Below are 9,229 nucleotides of genomic sequence, written 5' to 3' on the forward strand. Positions count from 1 at the left end.
ATACTTGCAATTTTCAGTCTTTCCATTCCCTTCACATAGTCTGAATTTTAGAAAGTTTCGGTATTTTGAATATTTTGCAGAAAATATTTATTTATTTGTATAGACAGTACTAAGAGCATCTAACTAAGTAACCAAATGAAGATCAGGTTGTAAAAATTATGAATAAAAATTGATGCGTTATTTATTAATCTCTATACTTAGTACACTATAAAGTCCCACTAATATAATGGTCTTAAAAATGACTAAAAAGAACTTCTCTGTCAGTAAATATCCCCTGACCCTGGAATTTCTCAGAAATATGGGTTTGTGAGCCAGACCCCCTGCAAATATATAAAAGTGATCTAAACTAATGATTATGTGTTGTAATCTAAGAACGCTCATTCCTACAGTCCTAAGAAGTAAGTAGGAAGATTAGATTTTCTATGCTGCTTCTTATGCTTGTAAAAGAATCGTGAATATGACTTTTCCAGGGTGATTGTTGGCCAAAATTGTTTTTTTTTTTTCCTTTGCTGACCTTATTGTCGTTAAAGAAGGAAGTGGATTAGCTTTGCTCTCCAACAGGTCTAGATTCAAGTTACAGACAAACTCAAACAATGCAGTTACCTGAGTCTTAATTCTTGTCACCTGTCACATGGGGCAGTGATATCTACCTACCTCACAGGAGTGTATGGGAAAAAAACAAGATCTTTGTAAAATGCCAAGGACAGATGCTCAATAAATGAGGACAATGGTGATGGCGATGGTGGTGGTAAAGCCATCATCATCATTAGATCAGGCAAATAGACTTTTTTCTAATAATTTAGTTAATATTGAGCCCAATTTTATCCTGTGTTTTGACCTCACTCAAATACTTTGTTTCCATGGAGTGTAATACATGATTAATAGAAACGAATGATCCGCCAAACATTGTAATCTCCCTGGAAGTGTTCCAGTTTGTAGAGATCATGGAGATCATTTAGGGCCTGTCACTCAGGCATGCTGCTATCCTGGAAGAGATGTTTGGGGGTTGCGACTGTTCTGCTTTTACTACAAATTTCTTCATATCTTAAGCTTTAGCGTTTGAGGAGACCTTTCCCTGAAGGTCAAATTAACGCCTGCAGGTAGGAGGCTTTTAAAAGTGCACTCAATGTTTTCATTTCTTTAGCTAATGCTTTTGCGGTAATAAAAATGTCTTTCTACTTTCAGCAGAAGAGTATTATATTTAGATTTTCTGAATTTTAAAGCAGTTACCAAAAGCAACGCTAAGTTTTTCAAAGGCATTTAAAAGGCATAAATGATCCTTTAGAAAACAGTGACTGACTAAAGGCCGAACTTTCTAAATGAAAAAATAATTGAGTCTTAGTCTCACTTCCTCTTCTGTTTCCGCGTCCTCCTTCCAAAACTGGTTTTCTCTTGAGGTGACCCCAAGGCCTTGGCATGGAAATTTAGAGGAGATTACCACATAAAAGTAGATACCATTAGCTAACATAAGTCATGTGTAGAAGAAGAGATCTTTTGTGTCTCTTGTATCCCTAATGCTTCCCACAATACCTGGCACTTAGTAGGTATTCAGTAATATTTAGTAAGTGAAGGACTTAAAATTTCAAAATTCTGGCTAAATTATGCTTCTCATGTGAAGCTGGAGCAGTTGCACTTAGAAAATCCAATAACATGCAAAATCTCGGGGAAAATCCCTAACATGAAAAATCTCAGGACAAGATAAAGGAGGCAGTATCATCTTTGTGTCACTACTTCTGAAGTTCAGTCTTACTAAAACAAAAAACACCTGGTCTATCATTACTGACTCTAAATCTTATCTTTATGAGCTGTTTTGATTGACTGACATAACCCTAAAAACTAATACATTTAACAGTCCCAAAGAACAAGTCTAAGGAGATGTACTAATTTAATTTTGGAATGATGAGAAAATTTTTCCCCAAATGCTCAACTGGCAGAGAGGAGGGAAGAAGACTAGAATATACAAACCAACTTAGTCTTGCAAACGTAAACCTCAATATTCTCCTTAAGTCACAAAGGCACAAATAAATATACATGTAACCATTTTAAAACCATTTACAGTTAAGGACGTGAACATTGATTCGACTCTGAAATATTTTTGTATTGCTGTAAGTACTGTATCTTACACTTTAGAGGGGAAAGATTTTGCCAGAGTTAGTTGGCAAAGGCATTTGTGTTGGCTTGAAAAACCATAAGCTAATCACTTATTTAGTCCGTTGAAAACAACTTGATTAATGTTTGGTAAGAAATTCTGACTAAAATTCTCCATTATATGCATCCAAATACAATAGAACTTTGAAGATCATAAGCAAGTCATAGTCATATTTGGCAATTACTGTTTGTTATGAAAAAAATCCCACAATATGTCAAATGGTCTATGTACCATATTTTCGTACCCCTACCTCATCCTAAGCCAGCATGTATAGTTAACTTTATAATCTTGTTTACTTTCACATTTTCTCTGGGACAGCTAGAAACTTTAATGAGAAGAAGATGACGTTATACACTATAGCAGATTCCCTCTATGTCCAGGCTTTTCTCCTCGCTGCTGGCTACGGATGGTGTGAGGGCCCTGCCCATATTTTCCCACTGCATTCATTCTTTCAGTGCATGCTGGAGGCTTCTTACTTCAAGCACTGTGACTCTGAGGGCTTTATCGGGCCTTGTGAGCCTGCCTGACCCATGTGAGATAGGCCAGAAGAGTCTGGGAGTAAACACCCCTGGAGCAATACCTTATCCAATAACATATAAAAGCTGGTGAGTAAATAACCCACTTTCTCACATCTTATGTGAGGCAACTTTTGAGATGTGAACCATACATTCCTCCAGAGGTACCCAATGGAACCGAGCTCCAGCCGCCCATAGTGGTAACCTACCTGCTCATTAACATTGACTTTTTTCCCTTCTCTGTCTCACGTCTTCACTCCTTTACCAGGAATCACCTCCCAAATAAACTAATTGTGTGAATTCTTGTCCACGGTCTGCTTCTGGGAGAACCCAGTCTACCATAAACTTTTTGGCTATTTCAGTAAATGCCGTATAGGTTACACTGCAGTAAACCAAGTATAGCTTATACTTAGCCAAGTGGACTATAGCTGCCATTCTAGCCAAAAAGTAAATCATGAATGGAATTCTTGCTTTCCACAGTGGAGAACAGAATTTTGTCTGTAGCTAATACCGTTTCATTGGTGTCTTGGTGTCTTGTTTCACTTGTGTCTTATTGGTCATAACTGGATCCTAAATTCTCATCACCTTTTTGGAAACTGTCATGGGACATGGAGGGAGATATCAGTGAAGATTTGGTGTGACTCCAGAACAATGAGGCCTTGGTGTGATCTCATAATTAGAGAAATAGCACAAAGAACACATTCTGCTCATGTTATGGAAAGAGGTTCTGGAAAGTGGTTCAAACACATGCTCAGTGAAGATAAGGCTGGGCCCTATATTTTCCTGCTGGGTGTTCCTATCCCCACCACAGGTTGGGTCACTGTTTATTTATCAGTGATTTTCTAATCCATACCACCATGCCAGACCTCTCCTGAGAACTCTAGTCCAGATATCTAACTGCCCACAAGGCACTTGAAAATGTATTTGCACCACAAATCCAACAAATCCCAAATGGTACTCTTTATCTTCCCCCAAATTCTCCCTTCTTCCTGTGAATGGCGCAAACCAGTGGCCTTATCAGAAAACTTTGAAATAGCCTTGAGGATCTGTCCTCTCTTCATCAACAATCCCATGTAATCAGTCTCCAAGCCTTACAAACTTAATTTCCTAACAATCTCTACAAGCTTCTCTCCATTCTCCTTGTCATCACTGCATTTCCAAAACACCGTCATCTACTTCACTCAGCACCGGCCTCCTAGTGCCCCTCCCAGCATCCAGTCATGCTTCTCTTCTAGCATTCTCCACACTCCAGCCCAAAAACATCTGCTCACACTTTTCTCTGGTTAAAATGCTCCAATGGCTTTAGATAAAATCCAAAATCCTTATCCGGGTTGAAAATCCTCCTGCCACTCCACCTTAACTGCCTCTCCTGCATCATGCCTTCTTATTTTGTTCCCACTACTCCCAGTCCTCTAGTTCTTTAGGGAGACCTTGCTCTCTCCCACCTCCTGCCACTTGCATTTTGGAATTTCTTCTGCCTAGAACCATATTCTGTAGACTCTAAACCTGGCTAACTGCTTCTGTCCCTTTGGAACTTACCTACTATGTTCATTCCTTGAGAAAAAACATCACTGGACCCCCTTACTAGGAAACATTACTGGATCCCCACAATAGCCTGGGCTTCCTAAGCCATATCACTCTCCCACTAAAAGCTATATTTCTTAGTCTTTCATGTTCACCAGGTTGCCTTCAGTGCCAGCTACTGAAGTATCTGTGTATGAATAATGAGCCAAAATCAGGTTCCTTCTAGCTAATGACCATGGGCAAGTCACCTAACTTGTCTGAACTTCAGCTTGCTCATCAAAGTGGAAATAATATTCAAGCATAGGGTGATTGAGAAGAGTTGGTGAAATTATGGATCTGGGGTTCCTGACACCTCAGTTGGTGCTCAATAAATAGTAGTTATTTTGGATTCAGCAAGGTAGAACTAGGCTTGCTTTGCCTCGTGATGTTTTGAGACAGTAAAGGCTACATCCCAGAAGGTGTAAGTTAAAGGGGCACTTTGATGTAGCAGCTCTGGGAGGAACCCAGAGGGAGGAAAGTATCATGTAGAAAAAGCTAAAAGGTCTTTTTAAACATTTCAAGAGGTGTGTTTTTGGAAATGCAAGTGATATAACAACATACAATGGCATCTAATTACCTCACAGTTTCTTCTAAACAGTCTTTCTCCTTGAGTTTCAATGTCTGCATTCCCTGGATTAATGCTATGAGTCCAATTTCTAAACTGTTATTTTTTTCCAAGAGTTTTGCCTTAAAAGTTATTCCCTGCTCCTCCTTGGGTTTTTTTTTTTTTTCCCCTTCTCCACGATTACTGTCATCAACCCGAAATGGCACCATTAAGCACCTAATCTTTGAGCCTCCAGGGAACTGTCATTAAAATGCTCAGGAACCAAAATGCACATTTACAGGCAATGTAACTGGGTGGAGGCAAGCACTAAACAAGTTCCTGGGCTTGCACTGGTGAATAATGAAGGCAGAGAATTTTTTAGCTTTTAGTAGGGGGAGTGAATTTAGTACGTAACTGGGGTGGAAACGGGGATAATACCACCTCAGGGAGCTGTCTGCACATTTTAAGGGCTTTTGGGTATTTGGTAAGTTACTGCTTTGGCACACTTACCTAATAGTCCGCAGCAAAATAGTTTTCAAGTTCACTGGGCCAGAGGTGCCCTACCCCACCCTAAACATGCAAAATGTGTAAATTCCTTTTGTTTCTATGTATCCTAACAATTTGGAAATACACAGTCACTTGTAAGTGACAGTCAGTATACTCAGAAAAATAGACAAAATGATGGTTAATAGTGTTGTCTATGTTGGAGTCCCACCTCATTTTCTTGGATAGGCTTGAATAGATAAATTCATAAATATGTATTCTTAGCTGCAAAATTCTTTAAGTAGTTGCCTTTTTACTTCCAAAACCATGAAAGACTTTATTTACCTGTTTATTTTATTTCTCAGTGATCTATCAAGTCTTTAAATTTCTTCATGGAGAAAGCAACAATTAGGCAATAAATGTTCCTATGTCATCTCAATCAGCAGTAGCAAAAGTTGTTAAGTTGGGCAGTGTGCTGGGCACTGATTGCATGATTCCATGCCTTCCATCCCTGCTAAACTCCCCCTTGACAAAGGAGATATGTGCTGTGGATGCAGAGCTGAAATCATGCCACTAGGTGCAGCCACTAAGCAATTTTGGGCTGGGATAGAACCACCCTAGGGAAAAAGAGATGAATGACTTCAGCTCTTCACAAGGTGGGTCTTTGACTACTCCAATCCAGTAGTTTTCTACATCAATGAACTCGGCACTTATTAAACATATTATATACATTATCACATTTAATCCAGGACAACAACCCATTATTCTGTTTCCACAAATGGGAGTCCAAGATTTCAAGTTCATCAATTGCTCAAGATCACAGCTGGCCAATGAAAGATATTTGAATTCTGGATATGGTTAAAACTCAGGCCTTGACACTGCTACCTGTATATTCTGCCAGTTAATCTGGAAAATGTATGCTTCAAAAGTCTAGAAACTTCTAATGTGGTTAAAATTTAGTTCCTGTATGCTCAGAATCATAGCTCAGAAGTCATATTTTTCATGGTAAGAGGAAATTTTGACTCAGTATTTTTTTTAGAAGAAGGGAAAAAAGGGAGACAGCTAACATTGTGAACATAAAGTCTCAAAGTGGTGATGTTTGAGAAGTCACTCAGTGGCTTGGATTTCTGTCATTGAAATTGACTTTGGTAAATATTTTCAAAAGTCCATTCTCATTTTTTTGCTGTTTGACTTTTTATAAAATCCTAGAATTTCCGAGCAGAAATGGATCTTACAAATTGTTTCAAGTATTTTTTAAGCAAAAGTGATTGGTTCTTCCTCTATGCTCTCCCACAATTAAAATCTTTTCATGAATTCTTGTTGATCTTGGGAAAAAGACAGAAATCATGAGTAGGTCCTGCAAAGCTGTGAATGACCTGGACACTTCCTCCCTTCCAGTCTCATTTAGTGCCATGCTCCCCTTGTCTCCCTGTGTTCTATTTATACTAGACTTCCTTTGCTTTCTTGACCACACCATTCTCCTTCTTGCCACAAGAACTTTGCATGAGCTATCCTCCCTTCCTGGAACATCACTTTCCTCTTGGGCTCGTTAACTCTCACCATTCCTTCATCAGCTCAAACAGCATTCCCTCAAAGAAGCCTTCCCTGGACTCTCCAAGTTAATCAGTTCTCCTCATTATGTAGTGACATATGTCATCACAGTGTATAATAATTCAACAAATAGTTATTAAGCATTTTTTATGTGTAAACCCTATTCTAGATGCTGGAAAACAAGACAAAGTCCCTGCTCCAAGGAGGATATAAACAATAGAGAAGTCAGTAAGTGACTTATAGGTAGTATTCCATGCAACCTTAGTTAAGAAATTAATTGTGGAGCTAATGACTGACTCTAAAGAAGGTGGGAGGTAATTTTGGATGGGGTGGTCAGGGAGGCTTCCCTGGGGAGGTGTATTTGAGCAGAGATCTGAGTGAATATGGGAGGAAAATATGAGTCCCTCTTTGTGAAGTCAGATGGGGGACACTTTCAAGCAGGAACAACTTTGGCTTGTTCATGGAATAGCAAGAAGACCATAGTGGCTGAAGTGGAGAGAATGAGAAGGAGAGTCAAGATGAGATCAAAGATCACATGGGCATGGCTCACATCATTAAGAACCTTATGGACTGGGTGTAAGGAATTGGAATTTAGCCTAAGTATGATGAGAAGTCACTAGAGATTTTTGAACATAGGGGCACCAATCTAATTTATGGTCTTCAGAGATTCCTCTGATTGCTGTGTGATGGATCTGTAAAGAAGGACAAGGGTCAGGTACTGTTAGTTCAGTAGTTCAGCCAAGAAGTGAGGGTGGCAGTGATGTGGTTTGCAGCTGGTGCAAAGTGGTTAGATTTAAAACGTGTTTTGAAGTACTGTTGACAAGACTTGCTGATGGATTGGCTCAGGAGTTTCAGAGAAACCTCTTTTTTACATGTACCACGGCTGTAACTTTATACTTACTGATGTAATTCTTTAATCAGCACCTTATAGTTTCAAAGGACTGTATGCTCCATGAGATTTTAAAAAACATGTCTGTTTTTACTTTTCATTGCATACCTGCTGCCTAACTGCCTACCAGGTGATAGATGCTTAATAAATATTACTTGAATGAAGGCATGAATAAGTGAATGGATAAATACATAAACTAAAACTATCTTATTCTGTAGATAAGGAAAATGGGTCTCTGAGAGTTTAAGGAAATGGCCTTAGGCCTCTCACCTCAGACTAGAACCCATGTCTCTACATTCCTCTTTTAGGCTACTTTTTCTCTTGCCATAGAACCACTGTGAACCTCATACTCTTTTATTGTGGGGAGGGAAGGGTTGCCAACATGTGTTTCAAAAACTCCTAATGGATAACTAGTCTATTTAGCCTGCCAGTCACCAGTGGCAGTCAAGGGTTATTATAATGACCTTTGAGGCTCTGTTGAGGTAGCACGAGTCTATGACATTTTTTCTCTTCTTTGACCTTGTTTTCTTCTCCAGTAAAGATAACTAATCTTAACTCACTATTGGTGAGTGTTATGCCTAGGACCCAAAAGAGGTCAGCCTAAGCCATCTGATATGTGTCCTGTTTTGAAAGACACTATAGGTCTTTAGGCAAGAGCAGCTGGTGTGCTTAATCTTTATATAAGAAGGTAGCCATTCAAAAATGTTCAGTGCCCCCCACCAAGGGCACTTTGAAGAAAATCAGTGGAGGCAAGCTGTGATTAAGAGGGAAAGGAGAATAGAATGCAATTAAGAGTCTCCTCTGTTCTCTTGGAAGACAAAAGCTGCCTGAAATGTAACTTTCCCAAGCAATGATCACATCCTTGGCACTCTGCCTTTCTAATTAAATTGCTGATACATATATATGGATGTTTCATCTAATGAACAGCTGGCAAAATTGGATCCTTGGTCTGCAGAGGTTTACCAAAGCACTTCATAGTTTCGGTATGATTGAATACTAATCATTTACCGCAGAATACAAAAAGAGGAAATTAAACCTAACCTAGCTGCTCATCATCTGGGACCTTCTAGGCTGCATCGCCCATGGTCAGCATAGTAATTTTATCTGTTGTTTCCCATCAAGTTACTTCCAATGTTACTTTTCCATTTTGTTGTTGTTGTTGTTGTTGCCCTCCTCTTGGAAGCAACACGTGGTGTGCTTTTACATTTTTCAGCGCTGTTTCTGATGCTCTGAGCCTAAACCCTTATGAGGTTTCCAGGAGACAGACATTGAGAGATAAACACTCAGATGAAAGCTTAATCATAGATTTCAGATGTGCTATGAAAATTAATAAGATGCTATGAGAGAAAAATCACAGAGGACAGAAGGAGAAGACCTCCTTGAGGCAACAGCATTGCAATGAAGACTTGGAGATGAGGACTGAGCAGGAACAAGGATAGTGGAACAAAAAAGTTGCCAGAGAGTGTGGTGGTGGCCACATGGGCGTGAGGCAGGGCTTTTCAAACTTTGAAGGGCATGCAAATCACCTGGGAGCT

The sequence above is a fragment of the Piliocolobus tephrosceles genome, chromosome 2, assembly GCF_002776525.5.
Source record: "Piliocolobus tephrosceles isolate RC106 chromosome 2, ASM277652v3, whole genome shotgun sequence".
Taxonomy (NCBI): Eukaryota; Metazoa; Chordata; class Mammalia; order Primates; family Cercopithecidae; genus Piliocolobus; species Piliocolobus tephrosceles.